Here is a 23,408-nt window from a genome sequence, read left to right as displayed (position 1 = left end):
CCCCACCTATACCTTGTGATGTATCCATGTCACCCTATGAAAAAGATTAGTAATTCTTAGAAATCAATAACGTAATGAAAGTAATTGACTTACCCAAAAAATATATTAGTAAATCATGATTGCATCATATTTGACATTGATCATATGTCAACATATATTTCATTGGTCATGTCATTGATCATCATCTTCATCTATGTCATGATCATCATCACCATCATCGTACTTGTCACTTTGATAATTATCATTACCACCACCATCTTCATCACCACCATCATCATCATCTTCATCACCATTATCATGACCATCATTGCCTTGATCATCACTATCTTCATCAACATGATCATGATCATCATAATCATCACCATCATTGTTGGCATCACCAAAATCATCATCTTCTTCTTCTTCTTCATTGTATAATAGTTGTTCATGATCATCATTTACTTCATCTTTTGATTCTTCAATATCTTCTTCTTCCATCACATTATACTTTATCAACCTACAAACTCCTGTTCTTGGGTCTCCTTCTCGATAGGTTTGGCAGCCTCTGAAGAACAACAAAGTAATGCACAATAATCAAGTTCTGGAATGAGCCCAAAATGCCTCCAAACCCTTTAAAAGAGGGCATAACCCTAACTCACGTCCAAGAGGGGTTAATAAAACATATTTTAATAATAATTTTCATTTATTAGTCCATTAGCTTCCAAAGATTATCCCCTTTGTTTGAAACTTCACCTTTTTGGGCCTGCCTGCCTTAGCAAAGATTATTATTTTTAATTATTTGAAAAGGGGACATGACAAGTAGTCACTTTCAAGTTTCAACTTGTGTCCTATATTAGGTGTGTTATTAATAATGTCGTAACATCGTTACGTCAGTGCCACAATTACCAAGTCAACTATCATCACTTTTGGTACGTTAATAGTAAATACAATAGTTTTATTGACCGTTGATTAGTTAAAGATCAACAATAGTAGATGCATCTCAGGGCCACTCACTTGAAAAGAATTGGAGTTGCATGTAATTTTCTGGAATGGAGACACATGGAAAAGTTTACATGGAAATCATTAATCATGTCAGGCACTATTGACTATCCGACATTAATGTCAGCACATTTTGGCATTTCACATACTTGAAAATTAATAGGAATATGAAAAGATAAGATATGGAAGATCGTGAGCGCCAAAGAATTAGATGCAACTGCAGTCTGCCAATAAATAGGCTCTTCAATTCCTCTTTCAATATCATTTCTTATATTCTAATTTCTTTAATTTGAATTTGGTTTGTAGTTGCACTTTGCAGAGTATTATGTACATTGTACAGTCTAAAATATTATCAATGAAAACAATAGTTTTTAGCTTCTCGAATCTCAAATCGTTGTTCTTCTTAGTCTACAACTTTGTAAGTTTGTTTCAAATTTATGTGTCAAATTTTTATAATTTGTGTCAAATTTTTATAACATACCTATCTTGTCACCTATTCCTAACTTTTTTTCCATTACGAAATCTTTTAAATGATGAAGAATAGTTTATAAACAATTATCAAAATTTTTGATATATGCTAAATTTTAATAATTTATGGATATTATAACTATATTATATTTTAATTTTGAAACTAAATAATAAATATGAATAAAAATAGAGCATTTGCAATTATATTTTTAAATTGTAATTATAACCATATCATATACATATAATATAATTAATTATACTATACTGTAATATAATATAATATAATTATAACTTATAACCATATAATATCTATATAATATAATAATAATAATGAGAATGAGTATGACCATTTTAGATAATCGTGGATTCTGTGACACGTGTCACGATTTCAAATGAATCTGGGCAAATGGGAATAGATTCCCCAAATCGGCCCGAAATTCATCTTGGGCCGTCGATCTATCAGATTGAGTCTACTATCTGAGATGGTCATTATATATTTTATTAAATTTATTATTATTATTATATTATATTTACATGGTTATATTTATATTTTATTATATGGTTAAGATTATATCATATGACTATAATTATATTATATTATATTATAGTATATGTTCTATTATATAATAAATAACTATAACATATAATATTTATATAATATAATAATAATAATAATGACTCGAGTCATCGACAACCTGGGAGGAATTTCAGGCCGATTTGGGTAATCTTTTCCCATCTGCCCAGATTCATCCGAAATCGTGACACGTGTCACGATTCCGGATGAATCTGGGCAGATGGGAAAAGATTTTCCAAATTAGCCCGAAATTCCTCCCAAGCCGTGGATGACTCGATGATTCTTATTATTATTATTATTATTTATATAATATAATAATAATATTATACCATATAATATTTATATAATGTAATAATAATAATAATGACTCGAGTCATCAACGAAATTATTATTATTATTATTATTTATATAATATAATAATATTATTATTATTATACCATATAATATTTATATAATGAAATAATAATAATAATAATGACTCGAGTCATCGATGAAATTGTAATGCTATGTGCTTAGAATTATGATGAAAATAGAAAGGCAATTGTAAACCAAAACACTCAGGAGGAAATTTTATCAATAACTAAGACTAAATTTTTTACTCTGTTAGACCTAGGGTTAGGGTTTAGAATAGAAAGCTCTAATGAGTGCATTGACTTGGATAAACTAGCTCAGGCTTATGAAAAGCTGAAAATAAGTTTTCAAGATTTCTATATTAAGGGTTTAATACCCTCAGCGTCCACTAGTAGTGTTACTATTACACTGGACAAAGACCATAAGCCTCCTTATCAGTATGATATTTTTGTGCCATGGGTTCAAAATACTATTTCTTTGTTATCATTTTGCCTGGGATTGAACAGTAACAAGGAAGTGGGGGCCAGTGTTCTTGAAATGATTTATAATATCCATTGTCGAGGTCAATCAGTTGACAATGTAGCAGTAAGATATGATTTTGTTCGGTACATTGTTGAATTTATGCAACAACAATTACTAATTATTAAACAAAGTACAACTACAAGCAAGATGAAGACATTTAGGTTCACAAGTTACTTGTGCTACCTTCTTTTAGCAAAGCATCGCCCAATATTTGAGACAGAGAACAACAAGCTTGATATTGAGGTCTATAAGTTTGATGAGAAAACCTAGAAGAAATCAAAGACACCAAGTCCAGTATATGAGTGGACACATAAGATGAGGATGATTGCTAACAATAAAAACTACAACCATTTTGTAGACTTCTTTTTGGTACCTATTTACCAAAAAATCACAGGCACTACAATGCCTAGATTGCATTCAATTGGTCGACTGGTTCTTCATGGAAGAGTACACTGTCTTAAGGTTTTACAATTCAGCGGTTGAACCCTGCAAACTTCCAATGCATGTTACAAAAAGGGTTTTTGCATTGGAATATGTAAGGCAGATGGAGAGCGCAGATGAACTTTTCAGTGGACAACAAAAGAAAATGATATTTCCTTCCTTGCCTTTCGCAATTGGAGGCCTCACATTTGAGAGAAAGGCTTTCAAAGTGGCAAATGATTTGGTAACTTTTTTTGGCTTTCATTTTGCTAGTCACTGGAATTATGATCCACTGAACATAATAAAAACAAGACTTATTGCCAATGGGAACTCTGCGAGAAAATATCAACACCAGGAGATGTCATTGATAGAAAAGTTAAAAAATAAGGATTCGTGGGATGAGGTTAAGAAAGAGATGGAGAAAGATATAGCAGAGAATAATATTTCATTGCAATAGCTGTCATCCCAAATTACGACATTGCACATATCAGAGTCACACAAATTAGGGCCTCTAACATACTTAAATTTCTATGAGAAAGCACTTGAACCTTCTAAGAAGTCTATGCCAAAAGAAATTAAAGAGGCATGCACATCTGAAATGTGGTGTCAAACCAAGACAACTGAGTTTTGGAAAATGAGGCAAAATTTGGGTGAACCAAAGACATCATCAAATTTTGAGAAAATTGACGAGGATGACCTTTTCAACACTTATTGGGATAAAGAGAATCCAACTATACTATATCAACTTGAGACTTGCAGTGACAGTGATATTCAAAGACAGGAGGATCTCCAGTCTAATGCTGACATTCAAGGTATTAAGGATTTCGGGTCAACCAGGGGCAGAGATATTATTAAACTTCAAATGAGTGATTCTATTAAACAAACGTATGGTAAAGGAGCAACTATGATACAAAAAATGGGTTATGCAGGTATAGGGCCCATTGGTGCAAGTGGTGATGGGATTTGGAATCCAGTTGCAGTACCAGACCCACCCAAAAAAAGAAGTAAACCAATCATTGGAAGCTTCAAGATTGAAGATGATTCATCTAAAAAGGGCAAAAAACATTATACTTCTACTTCTAAAGGTCATCCCAACACATTATTTATTAAATCTTCAAATCCAGTTGTAGTTGATCCCACTAGCACTGGCATTGACACTAGCACTAGCATGGATGAACCTTGTGCAAAAAAGCAAAAGCTTATAACAATTACACCGCAAGAAATTTCAGTGGTTACTTCAACAATGTATGGACCAGTGGCTTCTGTAGAAAACCCTGAAAATAGTCCTAAAACACCAAGATTTGGAATGGGCCATCTTCAGTATGTTGGCAATCCTCAAAATACAGTTGTAGGTGGAGAAAGTTTAGCTAGAGATGGCGGAGCATCAAAATTCAATGATATAGTTGATAATTCACCTTTCAAACACTCAATTGTGTCAGAAAACCCAAATTTTAGTTTGAACGAGTTTGCATCAAAGTTTGAATAGACAAGCGAAAGAAATAGGCAAATTATGAAGACTTTGAAAAGTGATGCAGTTGCCGAATGCCAGGGATCTACTAATAGAATATTTCCAACATATGATCCAAACAATGAAATGATGAACTTCATGGCTGTTATGCCCCTAGGCAGAGATAATAATCCACCACAAAATTTAATAAATCTTAACGATATACAAGTTACCAGTCTTCAAATGGATTTGTCAAAAGTGAAAAATATTGACAAAATCAATATATCAAAAGAGAGCAAAAAAATGGTCTACTCTACACTTCTGAAAGTAGAGAGGGGAAAAAAAAGGCTTACAAAGCAAATAGAAAAGTTATAGGCAGACCTTGATAATGTGAAGGCAAAGGAGAAAGCAACAGACAATAGGTTCAAAGAATTGAAAAACACGATAAATTTTTTTTCTCCTATAGAGGCAATTGTCCAACAAGAAAAGATGAATGAACAAGTGCAACAGTTGACTAAAGAATTGGATGAGTGCCAAAAAAGACTTAAGAATGAACAAGTGTCTACTGCACAGTTGTTCAAGTCTATAGAGAGTAGTGCACAGGTCATGAATCAATTGAAAACTAAGCTGGAATCTGCTGCCAAGGAAAATAAAATTTTGAAGGATGAATGGGAGAAGGAAAAGAACAAAGTGGAGTCTAGGGAAAGTATGATTTTTAATTTGCAAAAGGAATTGGGGAATGAGAAGAAAAAAGAGGAGTCTACTACAGACACAATCCACAATTTGAATAACCAATTGGAGAATATGAAACAAAAAGAGTTGTCAACTGCAAAAACTATCAGTGATTTGAATGAGGAATTGGAGAATGCAAAGAAAACAGAGTCTAGTGTTACTGCAAGCACTAACACAATCCACAAATTAAGGAGAGAATTGGAGAATGCAAAGAAAAAAGAGGAGTCAGCTGCAAAGAAAAACCTCAATTTGAGAAAGAAATTGGAGAACACGAAGAAAGAGGAGTCTACTCAAAGTCTCTATGATTTGAAGAAGGAATTGGATAGTGTGATGAAAAAGGAGGAGTCCACTTCAAAGATAATCCATGATTTGAAAAGGGAACTCAAGGTAAATAAGAAAAAAGAGGTAACTAATGCAAATAAAATCCAAGATTTGAAGAATAAATTGGAGGATGAGAGGAAAAGAGCAACTGATTGCCAAAGGAAACTAGAGGAAATTGAGAAAAAGAGTGAAAAAGAGATGTCTGAAATGAAGAAAAAGGTGGAGTATGTAATGGCAAAAAATAGAACGACCTCTTCCAAAGACCATCATGTGAAGGATACTATAATAAACACAGTTAAGCTTATGAAACAAGAAATTTGGGACAAAATAATGACGATTAGTGATGGTTTTGTTGAATGGCTTGATTTAAATAGAAATCTCAAAGTTGTCTTTGAAAATGTAAAAATTGATTTTCAGGGTAAAAGACAAATCTTCACCAGTTCCTTAAAAGATCTTTCTGACCAAGTTCTCAATAAAGTAAAGAGATATAGTGACAAGGATTTGGCAAACAATGGAATAAACAACCACTTGGATGCCTATGTAATGGCCATTAATGTCTCTCAACATTGTGAAGAAGTAACACAAATTGGTGAATCACTCAATTCTGCTTCTAAAGAGTTGATGAAGATGAATAACACCATAGTGAACTTGCTAAATGCTGGATTACCAAATCCTGCTAACTCAGAAAGCACATTCATTGGAAATAAAAATTACATGAAAAAGTTGCAGGGTAGGATGAATTCTCATTTAGGGGAATTGCTTGAGGAATTCACTCTGGAGGGAATTGCAGGTTGCATCAAATCATTGTCAACAATGAGTGATGCTATAGATAGATTCCTCCTATCATTTGATTCTATCTCTCAAAATTATTTTTTGTTGACAAGACTACAACTAATTATCTACAACCTCAAAAAAATGGGGTATCCAAATGATGTAGAATGGAGTGCCCTAAAGAAATTCAGTGAAGCTGGGTCATCTTCTCAAACTGTTACTATTGCTATCAGTGGCGGTCATAGCTGATAGCACTAAGTAGTAACACTGTAACAACTTAGTAAGTGATAGAAATATAATTATTTTTTTACTTGTTGCTCTTTAATTTCAAATTTTGGATTTAATTTCAACTTTGTTTAATGTTAATTGTTACAAGAATCAAGAGCCAACATATCAGGATAGTTGGGCAGCCAGGCACTAGCATAGTAGCATACTATGGCATATATGGAATCAAGAGCCAGCATAATAATATCTAATCATATATACAATTACAAACTGATGCACAGCTATTGTTGCTCCCTTGTATCTTCACAAGGGAATTCACGGTCATTACAATTTGACATTGAGTCATTTGCAAAGGGTTTTAATTGTTTGTAATTGACAATCGTAACTTAAATGTATTATGTTACAGGCTGATTTGTAATTATAAATTATAATACAATTTTTTAAAAATGGATCTTATTCTTTTAAATGCATTATGTTACAATTTCTTAAAGAAAAAACTAGAATCAATGAAAATCTCAACATTTAAAAAAAATACAATCAATGAAAATCTCCACATGTAAGTACTAAGTTTGTAACATCAACATGTTCAAAAATAAATAAATAAAATTAAGCATCTATAAAGGGACAGTGAATGAAGGCTATAAATTAACTTCTACAAACATGTTACATAATTAATTAGTAGGTAGAGTCTTAGATCAGAGCTACTAGCCTACTACTTGACTCACACACAAGGTTGAGAAGCTGCTATAGTTGCCATTCTGCCTGGACCAGCTCAGCATCACTATCATCAGAATCCTCCTCATTTATTGCATATAAAATTTCATTATTTGTTGTTTTTTCTTCAGATTCACTATCAACGTCAGACAAACTATGCATGCCAAATTCAACATCATCTTCATTGCTTTGATTTTCAATATCATGATATGAACCACTGCCACCACCACTACCACTACCACTTGTGTTTGAAATGTTGGCAATCCCTCTTCTTTGACATCACTTTCTCCAAATGATGATAGCCCTGTCATAAGGGAAACTTTCTACCTCATACCTAGAATTATAGAGCCTTAGACAATTATCCAAATTTTTGTCTAATTTGTTTCTAACCTTTGACTTAAGGAAGCCCAAAGTACTAAAAACTCTCTCATCCTCCACTGAGCCCAATATCATTGTCAAACATAAATTGGTAATCTTGAAATATCTGGTATTACCTCTCTCAACTAATTGCTCTCACCAAGGTTTTTCCAAAGCTTTGTTACTACTCCCTCTTCATTTGGGTTCTCCATAACAGCATATTGTTCCCTCATAATGTTTGCAAAAGAGTATGATTAATCTCTCAGTCGAGTTTCATCTAAAATTTCATTTATGCTGACTCCATTGATTACTTTAGGTGTGGAAAAATGCTGAATCAAAGTCATCATCCTTCTTCAAAAATTAGTTGGACTGTTTAGAGACCAATATTGTGGAAAAACAATTGACATTGCTTCCAGCAGTTCCTCTGGAGGGAATTTGAATTTGATTTCTGACAATAGATTGTAGTAAACTCGCTTGACAATGTCAAGCACAGAGTCTTTGATCTTCTTGAAGGCTTCACTTGTAACACGTGAAAGTACCTTCTCTAGTTCTGATTCAACTTCACTTCCTGCTTTGTTGGGGTTGACGTGGGCATAGTACTGTATTGGTATGTCAACTCCATGTACCCTGGCATATACCTCATCATTTGCACCAACATGTAAAAAGTTCCCAGGATTGTTCAAATTTGAGATTTCTAACCACTTTGCAAACTTTGTTTCATCTAATGGTAATAATCGGTACAGAGTATCCAGGCTACTACATGTCATTTTATGCAGCTTATTATATTCTGTAATGTACATAGCTCTTTGTTGAACCTTTTTTATAATATTTCTCATGCCTTGTAGCATGGGGAGAATAGCTGCTAAAGTTAAGAGTACCTTAACATTAGTTAGGCTTGAATATAGCTGAGGGAATTTGTCTCGCACAGAGTGGATTAGTCCAAACAATTATGGGTATTCAGACATTACTTGATGCACTGGTCCATCCAAAGAGATCCATCTGGTACCATTGTCTTTAAGAAGCTTCCTCCCATTAGTAAGTCCTGCAGCAAAGTGTTGAAATTCTCAGACTCGTTTTGGACTTCGACTGAAGTATTGGTAAATCTCTTTGATCAGAGATTCCACTTTACTTACACAACCAAAATTGCTGACAATTCCAAAAGCTAGATTCATTCGAAAGGCCATGCAATGAATGGGAATAGCGTAGGGTGCCAAATCATTCTTGATCTTTTTGCAAAGACCACCTTTATGACCTTGCATAACCAAAGCACCATCCACTCCAACAGACACCAACTTTTTGGAAATCTCCATGCTATCCAAACCTCTAGATTTAATTAGAGTAGTCTTTAATAATTCATATAAGTTTTTAGCTATCGCACTACGATTCAATTTAGCAACAGATAGTAGAAATGGTTGATGACAAAGATTGTTTACAGTATAAACACGCATGCACACCTAAGAAGTATTATCAATTGCTATAACTTTATCTAGAGACAATGCAATGAAATCTAAGTTTTTAATAGATTCCTTCATATCTTCTATTTCAACCTGTGCAAGACATTTAGCCCATTCCCACCCGCTGTTTACTGACCAGTGACTGTTAGGATAGTTTTGAGTTTTCAAAAGATGCAATAATGCAGTCATTGTAGGGTAGTCCATCATAGGGCATCCTCTACTCAATATATAAAAGACCACACCTAATTGAACTACTTTTCCCATATTTTGCACTTCTATTGCTTTCCCAATGAAATGTTCAATAGAACCTTTTACTGCAAAACGCTTCTCCCATATTTGCTGGTGTATCTCATATATTTCAGCATTACTGATATGCAGACAGTTCTCCTTTGTTTTCCACGTTAGCACAAATTTTTTGAGTCCATCTATAATTTCCTTCTTGTAAACTTTATCGACATGCTTTTCTATGGTATCAATTTTAAGCTGCAGTGTCTTCTCCTTCTTTGTTATCTTTGTGCAAATCTTACATCTGCATTCCACAGGAGGCTCACCATCATTTGGATTGGGCACTAGTTTAATGAACCAGTACTTTTCCACCCATTCTAACTGAAAGTTCCTTTTGGATAGATCCCAGGGAGATCGATCTTTCTTCGATTCCAGTTTTCTTTTTTTCCCCTTTGTGCATGAACCTGATTTATGGAATCATTTTTGGTTTTCTCAACCGACTGGTCTGAGACTAACTCCAACTCTATAATCTCAGTTTGTGACTCCCTACTCGAGGGAAGTTCCTCTAGATCTTGTTTAAGTTCATCGTCGACTGAGATATCAGGTTCACCAACTTGAACTTCAATACTGTCTGAGGGTCCAACTTGTGATGAATCTCCTTTTTGAGTAACCACTGGAGATCTAACTTGTGAATCTTGTAGGTTGCCAACATTTCCACCACCAAAATATACTGCTATGGTTCTACATTTTGGTAATGGTGGCCTCTCTTGGATTTTAGGGATCGGACCCCTCTTGTTTGACATGGCAAACCAATAAAGGCTGCAAAAAAAATCAACTTAGTTGTTGAACAAAAGACTTAACTACTCAGACTACATATAATAAAAATAATATGATTCATTCTCAAAAAAAGGGTACTACTACTAGTCTACTATAGTACTACAGTCTACGGTACTACCCAATATAATTCACAAACCTAATACCTATAGGCTATCTTAGCATGTGAGATGTCCAGTCACCAGCGGACACTGGATAGTGAAACTTAAAAAATAACCAATACCAATTACAAAATAATTTAAAAATCACTTTCCTTTTACAAAAACCAGGTCTACGAGTCAATGACCAATGCACTCAACACTCTGAAAGTTTGGTAGCAATAAGAAATGCCAGTCTTTAGACCAGAAAATAGCGAATTGTGTAGAATAATAATTTCTTATAGTCCAATCTAGGTTGGTGAATTAGGCAGGATTAACAAGCAGGAATGTCAAATGCACATGAAATGTACCTTCTGATGCAAGCCTATAGTCGAAAACAATTGGCTAAATGGGGCGGGTGATCAACACATGTTAGTAAATGGTTGGCGACACCGAACCCAAGGGAAAATTTATATGGTTGTAGCAATGGCAAAATAACATCGGCCAATATGAAACAACATGCAAAGGCTGGTGATATGTTTAAAATAAATGTATCCAAACTGTATATTACATTGGCGATTGCACCAATATTTTTAACCAATCATGTGATAACTAATGGACGACCACCTTGGGCGTTGGACCCAAATATGATAAATATCCGGCGATGCGGTTAGACCCAAATATGATAAATATTCACCAAATGACGATTGACCCATCAAACGAGCTCGCCAAAAGGAAAAGATTCACCGCTAAAGTAATTGCTACAGCCATGTTGGAAAAAGTACAAGGAATAAAACTTATGAGGAACATCTGGTCAAATGGAAAAGGAGGCCAATAGAGGATTCATCATGGCTAGAAAGGGAGGAGGTTAACCATCTTGGTTTTCCTTTCAACACCCGAGATATGATGGAGTCACTTCTCAAATTACCTTAGGTGTTTGATATAGGAGCATCATGGGTGTAAGAGCAATCTTGTATCACCCAAAAATATTTTTATTTTAGTCTTTTATATTTTAATAAGGACTAGTACATAGGGTTGTTACTATTAATGGGAACTTGCTATTTTTAGCAAGTTTTTCATACAAGCTTGGAATGTTCTCATTTTCTACAAGAAGGTTAATTTTACAGTTGTAAGCCTACCATAAAAATTGCATTGCTCAAACATAAGTATCAAAGAAGTTATTATAGAATTTCAATGGAAAAATTTGTAGAAAAATCTTGAGGCTTACTGTTGGAGGCCTTAGAGTGCCTAAATGAGGTCTAAAAACTTGATAGAAGGGCACTTGTGTGGTTTTCAACCTATAGATCAAGAGCTCACATTTGTGAAAGGTAGTTATAATAGCCAATTTAAGAAACAGTTTGAGAGTTATGGCCTTCCAAAGTTGGGCTACCTCAAATATCTAAAATAATTGTCAAAGATGTATTTGGCCAACTCTATATGTATTGTCAGGGTCTGTCAGCCCTAGGTATTAAGTTTCATTGTCTAGAACCTTCCTGGGTGGCATAAAATTGCTTATTCTAGAAAGGCCTGAACATTATCTAGGATAGCTCTGGGTGATAATTGGTAGCTTGTCTTGTAGATTGCTATAATGAAGGTGCCCATGTGGGTTAGCATATTGTACTTATGAATTTTGTAATTCCCCATTTGTGGTGCAAATAAGAAGTCCATATTTTGTTCTCGCATTTTCTATTGTTTCTTTGTTTTTGTTATGTGTTTATGGTATTAAGGGGAGCAGCCTTCATCATTAATATTATTATTTTAACTATTATTTTTAAAGTTTAATTGGGTTAGGGTTATCATTATGATTGGGTGTTAGGATTATGGTTAGTATTTAGATTATTATTCATTTGGATTCATATTATGGATAAAATTTATAATTAGAGTTTAAGAATGAGATTATCGGTAGGGTTAGAGTTAGACTTAACACTTAGGTTATGGTTAGAATTATGGTCAATTTTATAGTCTCCCTCTCTCTCTCCCTCCTTCCCTCCCTTAACTATTCTCCCTCTCTATAGTCACCCCCACTCTCTCTCTCTCTCTCTCTCTAGATGTTCCCCCTTCAAATTCTCTCTAACTCACAACCCTCCTTTATCTATGTCTTTAGATATGTCCCCCCCCCCCCCTCTCTCTCTCTCTCTGTCTCTCTCTCCATATCTGTATATATATTTATATGCCCCAATCTCTCTCTCCCTCTCCCTCCTTGTCTCTTTATCCCTTACCCCATATCTCTCTCTCAATATCTCCCTCCCTCTACAATCCATTACCTCTCTATGTATACCACCTAATCGACCTCTCTCTCTCTCTCTCTCTCTATACACACACACACACACACACATGCACCCACCCATGTTTCCCTCACATAATCTCTCTCTCTCTCTCTCTCTCTCTCTCTCTCTCTCTCTTTGAGCTCACTATTGTGTAATAAAATCAAGATTGCAGAAGAGGATCAGCATAAGATAGCATTCACTACCCCTTGGGGAACCTTTTGCTACAGCATGATGCCTTTTGGCCTAAAGAATGCTGGGGCTACCTATCAAAGAGCTATGACAGCCATTTTCCATGATCTTATCCATAGCATTTTGGAGGATTATCTGGATGATATCTTTGTAAAATCTCATACCTTCATGGATCATCTTGTTGACTTGGAGAAAGTCTTTGATAGGTTAGCCAAATATCATCTCATGCTGAATCCAAAGAAGTGTGTCTTTGGGGTCACATCTGGAAAGCTTCTAGGCTTTATAGTTTCTAAACAAGGTATAGAGATTGACCCCAAGAAGGTCAAGGCTATCTTAGACATGCCTCCTCCCCAGAAACTGCGACAACTTCACTCTCTTTAGGGAAAGCTTCAATCCGTTTGGCGCTTCATCTCCTAGCTTGCAGATAAGTGTACACCATTTACACATTTAGTGAAGAAGGATGAAAACTTCAAGTGGGATCCTTTATGTCAGTGCAGCTTCGACCAGCTCAAGCAGTATCTCACCAATCCCCCTACCTTGATTCCACCAGTTCTTGGTCATCCCTTGATTTTGTACATATCAGCAATGCCTACTACTCTAGGGGCACTTCTAGCATAGCTTGATGACTACGGCAAAGAAAGAGCCATCTACTATATCAGTAGAACCCTAGTTGGTTATGAACTCAATTATACTCCTATAGAAAAAGCTTGTTTGGCAGTTGTTTTCTCAACTCAAAAGCTTTGCCACTACATGCTAAGTCATACATCCAACTAGTCTCCAAGATAGACCCTCTCAAGTAAATGCTCTCTAGAACAACACTTACAGGCCGTTTGGCTAAATGGGTTATGCTCCTTAGTGAATTTGACGTCCAGTATGTGGACAGAAAGGAAATCAAAGGGCAAGCTATAATAGATCACCTAGCTAATGCACCTCTAATAGATGCATATCCTTTGATCACAGAATTTCCAGATGAGCATATCTGTCTAATTGAAGAATAGCCCCCATGGAAACTTTATTTTGATGGCTCATACACATCTCATGGATCAGGGGCAAGAATATTGTTGGTTACACCTCAAGGAGATTACATTCCAAAAGCCTTCAAGCTACAATTCCCAGACACCAACAATATAGTAGAATATGAAGCTCTCGTAGCAGGATTAAAGATAGTTGCAGAATGGAACACCACTAAGTTACAAATCTTTGGCAATTCTTAGCTCATCATCAAGCAAGTCCTAAATGAATATCAAACAAAAGATGAAAAGCTATTACCCTACAAAGAGCTAGTTGATCAGCTAACCCAACATTTTACAAAGCTTTAGTTTACACAAGTGCCTTGAGTGCAAAACAAAGTAGCAAACGCTATGGCTACTATCGGCTCGCTCTTGGAAATTCCCCAAGTAGCTACATAGTATGAGTTTTTAGTCAAGCAGCTCCTCACACCCACCTATGCAAATGAGGATTCAAATCATGTTTATATCTTGGTTGGTCCCCAATCCCCTTGGTACCATGAGATTCAAGCTTACCTTAACGATGGTATCATATCCCCTCACCTCACACGTACGCAACACCAGAAACTCATCCAAAAATCATCCCGCTATGTTATCATAGCCAATACCCTATATCATCGGGGTTATCACGATACTCTCTCTCGATGTTTAGATGAAAATGAGGCTGCGATAGCATTAAAAGAAGTACACTCCAAAATTTGCAGTGCCCACACAAGTGGTATTTACCTAGCACGAAAAATCCTTAGAGCAGGTTACTATTGGCCTACCATTGAGGAAGATTCCTGTGACTTTGTCAGAAAGTGTTTCCCATGTCAGCAACACGCAAATCTTGTGCATGCTCCCACACAAGATCTATAGCCTATTGCACCACCTTGGCCTTTCGCTTGTTGGGGCCTTGATGTAGTTGGAACTATCACACTTCTCTCATCTAATGGACATAAATGGATAATAACAACTATAGACTATTTCACTAAGTGGGTGGAAGCAGTCCCCCTAGTCTCAGCTATAGGAGTTTAGGTCTCCAAGTTCATCTTGTGCCACATTGTTTGCCGCTTTGGCATCCCATCCACCATCTTCATTGACCACGGAGGTAACTTTGAAAATCTCAACATGGAAGAATTATGCACTTCCCTCCGCATCCATCACCGCTTTTCTAGCCCATACTTCCCACAAGGTAATGGCCAGGCAGAGGCAACTAACAAAACCCTCCTCAAAATCCTAAAGAAAGTTGTCAATGATTCTGGCCATGATTAGCACCTACAAATAAATCCAGTTCTATGGGCCTATCAACCTCCTTCCATAAATCCAAAGAAACAACTCCATACTCCTTAGTCTATGGTGCTGAAGTGGTACTACCCATAGAGGTTGAACTTCCCTCATTGCACATATCTTTGCGAGGGCAAATATCAGATGAAGAATACAGAGTAGCTCGGCTCACCCAGCTAGATCTCTTAGATGAGAAGTGACAACAAGCTTATGATCATCTCGTAGTCTATCAAACTCGTCTCAAAAAGAATTTCAACAAGAAGGTGCTTCCATGACACTTTCAGCCAGGTGACATGGTCCTCAAAGAAAACATGAAAGTCTAAGCAGATCAAGAAAAGAGAGGCAAGTTTGAACCTACATGGCTTGGTCCTTATGTTGTCACTGCATCCTTTGGCTTCGGAGCCTATCAGCTATTTACACCAGAATGATAAGTCTTGAATGATGCTACTAACATCATTCATCTCAAGAAGTTCTATGCTTGAAGATCCTTGGTATACCCAACTTTTGAAAAATAAAAAAAAATAGTAAAGAGAAATAAGCATCCAATGGTGAAAAATTGGCAATTCAACCGCCTTGGATAGGTACTTTGGTGAAAACCTGGTAATTCAGGCACCTTGTGTACTAAGACTAATCCATTATCTATCACTCTCCTATCCCTCATCCATCCATTCACCATCAGATAACACACCTGCCTGTTCCTTTGGTGTTCCAACCAAATATCCAAAATCTGATGAACCTTATAAATACCTCCTGTACAACTTGTAAAATCTTATACCTCAGCTTGTAAAATCTTGTACCAAAGCTTGTATTATACCTTGCAAATCTTGTACCATACCTTGTATATCTGAATCTTGTCCAAAGCTTGTACCATATTCCAGCTTGTAAATAATCTTGTATCCTAGCTTGTATCCTATCACATGCACACAAAGAACCCCATTTTCACTTAAGCTTTTCGCAAACCATCTACCTATCCACCTATCAACTATTATAGACATCCCACCCTTCACAAATATTTCCATCTCATAAAACCGAAACATGAACAAAACCTTGTACATTTGTAACATATCCTGGTTTGTTAGCTTGCACATCCTCTTTAGCTTAGTACCATTATATCTATCCAATCTTCGTGTCAGTTCATCTTTGATCAACATCTTGCACACATCGCACATCTTGGTTAGCTATTCCAATGCATCCTTTAGCTAGATCTCCTGTCACCAAAGTGTTATCCTTCTTAGTTTAGCTTACCAGACACATCACTCATCTAGATCCATCAGCATAGGTACTCTCCAATAGATCCTTGCAGGATATAGCTTTCCTCATGTCTGATCTTGGTCCATTAGTACTTCGTCCTACCCATCTCGTTGGAAAACGGCTCTCTTTTGGATTTTCACTTTCCTTTTGATTTGGAATCTTCCCTTTTGGGTCTTGAAATATCTTTTCCAAAAAATCTTTTGTTCCCTCCTCAAGGTTGCCACGATCTTCCATATCATGGTATATTGCGAATGCGGCAATCTGAGCATAAGGTCTTGATTAGGTCTTTTGTTTGTTTTTCTTTTCTGCTTGTGGGTTACCCAGTGTCATTTCCATGCTGCTTCCTCTGGGATTCATGTGTGATACTGGGGCAATCCTTGTGTGTTTGTTTTGAGTCAGTTCGTCAGTCCTCTGGATGGTTGGTGAAAAGGCCTTGATGTTCTTGGTAACCTTGACAATTAACCAATAGTCCTATAGCAAATCTAGTGCTCAACTACATGGTGGTACTTCTCTTTGAAGTATCCCCCCTACTCAAAAAAGATTCAATGGATTCCCTTCATCTTCATTACCCCCCATCCATCTCCAGCATCTGTCACTCCTCCCCTAGCTTATGCATCAGTATCTCTTTGAATCACTCCTCACTCTTAGCTTTAGGGATCCACAATCCTAGTCTTAGGGATTCAACAATCCAATCAATCCACCAACCCTCATCTTTCGGGATCCACAATCCTAGTCTTAGGGATCTCTAAAAACCATCTTCCACCAATCTGACTCTTTGAAATCATGTTGCACCAGCTTTATCATTCCATCATCCATCTCCCTACCATGGATTCCTTTTATAGCACTCCGCTCCTCCATCCTGCCCCCCAATCCTGGAAAGTCTTAAGCTTGCTTTACTATTGTGCCTCTGATTCTCCTTTATCATTCTCCCATAGTGAGAGTTTGAGCTAATTCAGCCCCTCCTCTTTTCCAATCTGTGTCTCTGCTTGTCTCAATTTCTTGTACTTTTCAAGAAGCCGTCGAGCCTCATTTCTCTCTCTGCCACCTTCTTGAGGTGGCATCATCTAAGTCTAGTCTGTCCTCTTCTTATCCGAGACTGGGGCAACCTTGTTGCTAAAACATCTTCCTCATGTCGTCTTCACTCGAAATTCTTTGAAATAGTGTTGTCTCAACACTATGTCAAAGAGGGGCAAAATGTAGACACGCAAATTTGATTACACCGCTTTAGTAATCCTATTTAGTTATCTCTAAAGACATCATTAATTAAATTCCTATTTAATTAATCCTTTTGCCATCCCCTAGCCGACTAATTTAATTAATCATCTATAGTCCTAAATTGATAAATCAAATAACCTATCATTTATCAATTAAATCTTTTTCTCCTATCTAATTCCAAAAATTCCCATTTATTAAATAAATCTATTTGATAAATAAAATCCTCAAATCTAAAAATCCCTAACCTATCCCTAATCCTCCATTTAGCCTAATCCACCCCATCCACCCATAATAACCTAGCTTAGCCACTATCTCACCCAACCTCATTAATGTCATCTACTTGCACATCTCTAACATCCTTAATCTAATTCTAAACCCAAGCCTAATCCACCCCCTAATGATGTCACATTTCCTAAACAAGTTTAAGACTTTTCTAAACCAAATCAAAGTCCCCTCTCCAAAATATCCCAACCACCAAGCCATGAGTGCTCTTACAAGCCCACTCATTACTCTTACATCCCTCTTCCATACTCAATCTCCCTCATCATGCCTTTAACCAACCCCTTATCCTATCCTCTCACACTCATCCTCCTTGTGACAAGTGTCACCTTCCCATTGGTGTTAAACAAGCACAATCCATGTGCTCCCCTTTGAGTGCATCTTAGCCCTCCTTAACCATCTCTCCATCCTTGCATCTTAGCCCTCCATCCCTCTATCCCGTGGCCTATAAATTGAATCCCTTCCCAATCCATTTTATCACAATCCTTGAGCTAAAGTTACCATGCTATTTTGAGAACCAAAGTCATCAATCTTAACATTATAATGCCAAATTGAGAGCTCACAAGGCTACCAATTTTCCATTACCCATCTCCACCATTGAAGCAATTGGACAATAAATTGAGCATACATCCACATCAAAGGACACATCTAAAAAATCAAGGAAGCATGGAGTGTTTTCTCTTTTGAGGTTTGCATTTCTTGTTTGCTTTCTTTGTCTAAACTTATATGTGAATTTAGTTTTAGTTTGTGAATGTTTCTCTTATGGTTAATGTTCTTTGCACACTAAATCTTGTTCTACACTACCTATATACACTTTTGTGGGTCTGTGACTATTTGTATTCTTCTCTAACTTCTAGAAAAACAAAATTTGGAAAAGCAAAATAAAACACATTCAAAAAAGCAAAATACCACTTGCTGAAAAACAAGTTCTAGAAAAAAATTAAAAAGCAAATTTGACAAAGCAAAATGCTACTTAGCATATTTAATAATGTTTTAATCTATTTTATTTTTGAGAATATCATTTGACAATTTATTTTAAGTTTGTATTTTAAAATTTTTTTGAATGTCTTTTTCTATTTTCTGTTTTAGTTTGACTTTTCATTTAATATTTTAAACATTTCATTTGTTAGTTTATTTTAAGAAAGCACAAAGTAAATAGAAAGTACATAGCAACATGTACATAGAAAGTACATAGCAACATGACATTACATGTTTTAATTTAGTTTTTAAAGTTTTTGTGAATGCTAAATGACATTTTCTATTTTAAATTAATTTTTAAAATTAAATTTTGTTTATAACTCCCATCAAATTTCTTTTCTATTTCTATTAGTTAATAATTATGATTGCCAAATAAAATTACATATTTTAATTTGATTTTTATCAGTTTTGTGAATGTCAAATGACATTTGCTATTTTAAATTGATTTTTAAAAATAAATTTTGTTTACAACCCCCATCAAATCTTTCTTCCTTACACAGATTATTCCTTAGAATATTCTTGTACTAGGATTTGTTTTTGCCATTGTATGTCTCTCAGCATAAATAATTAGGGAAAAAAATTAAATGCTCAAAATTAAATGTGAGGTCAGTGGGTTAGGTACCACATGTTTTTAACATATGGGTGATGTGATACCGCTTGACAATTTTGTTTAAGCTTGATATTATAAAAGACAATGCATGGGTAGTTTTAGAGGTAAGGCAAAAAAAGACAAGAAATGATAGTCAAGCAAGACAAGGTGAGACGTGTTAGCTAAGGAAGCATTTCTGACAATCAGAAAAATAGCATCGGATGTGTGGATTAATGCTTGTTCACATAGATTGCTTGGTTGTGGCTATGGATTTGAAGACTTTTGTGGTTTTATTTTAATGGTGTTTTTGCTGAATAATACAAAGTGATGGATGCATTTGGAGGCTACATTTTTTCCCTCAATGAGGGTTTCCTAGGGTATATCTCATGTCACATTTTTGTGGGTATGTTGTCTATTCTCTTGCATGTGTATTTTAAGTACTTATTTATTTTAGATTTATTAAGGGTTATGTGAAAATAATAACATTTGAGCTTGCAAGTTTCTTTACAAGTCCAATATATACTGGTAAATAATGAACATTTTTTTGTTGTTGAGCATGGTTGAGAAAGTACAATAAAGAGTGCAAGTTGTGATCAAGCCAGGGTAGAGTTGAGTATGTTGTGAAGTGCGTTGAGCTTAAGTGGATCTAATTAAAAAAAGCTAGTGTTATTCCATAGATCATTCTTTCTATTTTTCTCTAACAATTACAAAAATAAAATCCCTTAACTAGATGGATCCTAATAGGTCCTTTATTGTAAATCCTTTAACAAGATGACAGTTAATTAGTGTTTAAATTTCTTTAACTAAGTTACTCCTAATAAGGTAAAGCTCATAATAAGGATAGCAGTAAATCCTCTAATAGGGTGACACTCATAACAAGATTAAGCTCCTCATAGGGCATGCTTCAAAAGAGTGCACAATTTGTGGGTACTGATTGCCATCACAATTTTCACCCAAGTTGGTTTTATGTGATACCAAAATGTTTGTGTCAATCTCGTGGATGTGCTTAAGTGTTTCTATTAAGTTTTTTTTTGAGATAAAGGTATACAGGTAGAAAAGTTTCTTATTTGTTTGATTACTAATTCACTCCCCTCTCAATAATCTAATCCCTTAGGAGCACAATGTAGGTAAGAATTCTTATCAGTATGCCTAGAAGAAAGAAGAAACTTTAAAGAGAAGATAAATAAACCCTAGGGAAAGTGATAAACAAGTTGGTGGCAAAGGTAAAAAGACAAATTTGATTGAAGAGGAACATGATCAAAGGATTTTTTTATAGAGGTAGTGACATAAAATAGCTCAAAGCTAATTGTTTTAAATGTGAGAGTGTTATACATATATTTTTCCAATGTTAGAAGGTTCTAGAAGAGGAAAGGATAAATAAAACCTAGTAACACATGAGAAGAAAGCTAAGAATGAGCCTCAACAAGGCATAAACAGATGATATGGGAGAATATTAATGTTTAGAAGACTCATGTTAACTAAGAAGGAGAATGATTCTATTCAAAGGAGAAACTTGTTTAGGAAAATTTGCAAGTAAGGAAGTAAGTGTTGTAAAGCTATAATGGATAGTGGTAGTAATGATAACCTTGTATCAAATGAGATGGTACAAAACCTTAGATTAAAGGGATATTTAAACACCCTTTTCTTTATGGAATAATGTTGGTTTTAGGATGATCATATGGTTGAAGTTAGACAAAAGTGCTGAGTTAAGTTCAATATTGGACCTTACAAGGATGAGGTGTTGTGTGATGTGGTTAACATGAGTTCTTATTATTTTTTGTTAGGAACACCTTGGAAATATCATAGGGGGTATAGTCATGATTGTAGAAGGAATATAGTTTCAATTATGAAAGATGGAATAAATTTTACTTTGATCATTTTGAAAAAGGGAGGAAGAAGTACAAATAAATTAAGTATGATGAAGACTACAAGAAAACTTGCAAAAAAAATATAACCATTTCCACATAACCCATAATAAATTTGAAATAAATATGTAATTTAAATCCACATACAAGAGAATAAATAATATACCCATAACAATGTGACACAAGATATACCCTAGGAAACTCTCATTTAGGGAAAAACCTAGCCTCCAAAAGCATCCATCACCATATTTATTCAACAAATAATATCATTGCAATACAACCATTGAAACCTTCAAAGCCATAGCCACAAAAAATAAATCCATGTGAACAAGCATGAATCCTTACATCCCATGCTATGTTTCCAACCTTCAAAAATATTCCCTTGGCTAACTTCTCAAGTCTTATCTTTCTCAACTTTCCTCTTTTCCTTTTGTCCTTCTATCTTGTCTTTCCAACTACCCTTGTGGCTTCTTATATAGTAGTAAGTCTCAAAAAACCACCAAGTGGTATTACATAAACCATGTACTACCTAACCCATTGATCCCACATTTAATATTGGATATTTAATTCCTTTTTCCCAATATTAAATAATTACATCAAATATTATCACACTGTTACAATACAACTCATCAAGAATATTCTATGAGAATTTCTCCATGTTGCACACCCATCTAGGTGCTCTTAGGTGCAACATTACATAATAAAATAAAAATAATATAATATAAAAATATTATGCAATGTGTGCAACACATATAATACCAACAATCTTATACTTCTTGTATGCATTGCATAGGGTCAATCTGTAGCCGCATAAAGGAACAAGGAAATAATCTCTCTTAGCACATCCACCACCATGGATAAAAGTACACCAAGTACTCCATCTTGGTAGCCACAAAAAAATAAAAGTATCCTACATATCAAACATGAATGAACCCACCTCCTATTATGCCACTTCCACTGGACATACATAGAAGTCGTCCTAAGAGAAAGCCACCCAACCTATCACATAAGGATTCGTAAAATTCCAAACCAACTGAAATTCTAAGAACAAAAACCTAATACAAAGGTAATCACATGTATCAGTAGTTTAAATAACACCCACAACAAGTGTCAAACCCATCCAACCATCCATAGCTCCAAAGGTCTACCAAGTGAATCTCACATCATCAACATATCAAATCTATAACTTGCAATTACAAGTCTCAAGAGAGATACCTACCACATATATACCATGAAACTCTCACTACAAAAGATAATGTCAAATCTATAACTAATCCACTCAAAACATCTCAAACAAGTGAATCCATGTTGTATCAAGGACATCCACAACACATAAACCAATAATCTGCAAGAACTACTATCATAAAAAGTCTCTAACACTCTCCTAAGTTCTCCACAACCAACAAAGGAAAGAGATAAAGGAATAACCATGTCATCTCTCACATAACATACATGAACAAAAATTAGTGATTACAATATCCAACCAATCTCAAATCCAATGTAAGTGATACTGAATATCTAGAAAGATATCCAAGACCAAAGAGAAACCATGTAGATCATAACTTGTACCATGTCCTTCTACACACATCTCTAGATGTAAAATGTACCAAGTAAGATATCCTCCATAAAATCCCAAACAAGAAGCCACAACAAATCCCAAACCATACTATATAACTAATCATGGATGTAAGCCTCTCAGAAGAATACCAAAGTCATAAACTATTCTTAAACCAAGGAATATGGCCAATATAAAGCCATCTCCCAAACTCAACCAACGTGACAACAACATATGCACAAGGAAATAACCAATGCTAAACTATCTCTCAAATGAACCCTCTAAAACTAACTTGTGTACCATAGCTCAAGATCCACATCCATGAAAGCTAAGCATAAACATAATACACCTGAGAGAAACAATGGGCTAGACCTCTCAAGTACTAAACCGTTGAGTAGGACAAGAGTGGGGAATGAGAATTCTCATCTAGATATCCAAGTCTCCTACCAAGCCTAATATGAGAACAATCTCCTCTCA

This window comes from Cupressus sempervirens, chromosome 11, assembly GCF_028749045.1.
Source record: "Cupressus sempervirens isolate cs-2001-9-10 chromosome 11, ASM2874904v1, whole genome shotgun sequence".
Lineage (NCBI taxonomy): Eukaryota > Viridiplantae > Streptophyta > Pinopsida > Cupressales > Cupressaceae > Cupressus > Cupressus sempervirens.
Note: the sequence above shows the minus strand (reverse complement) of the source record.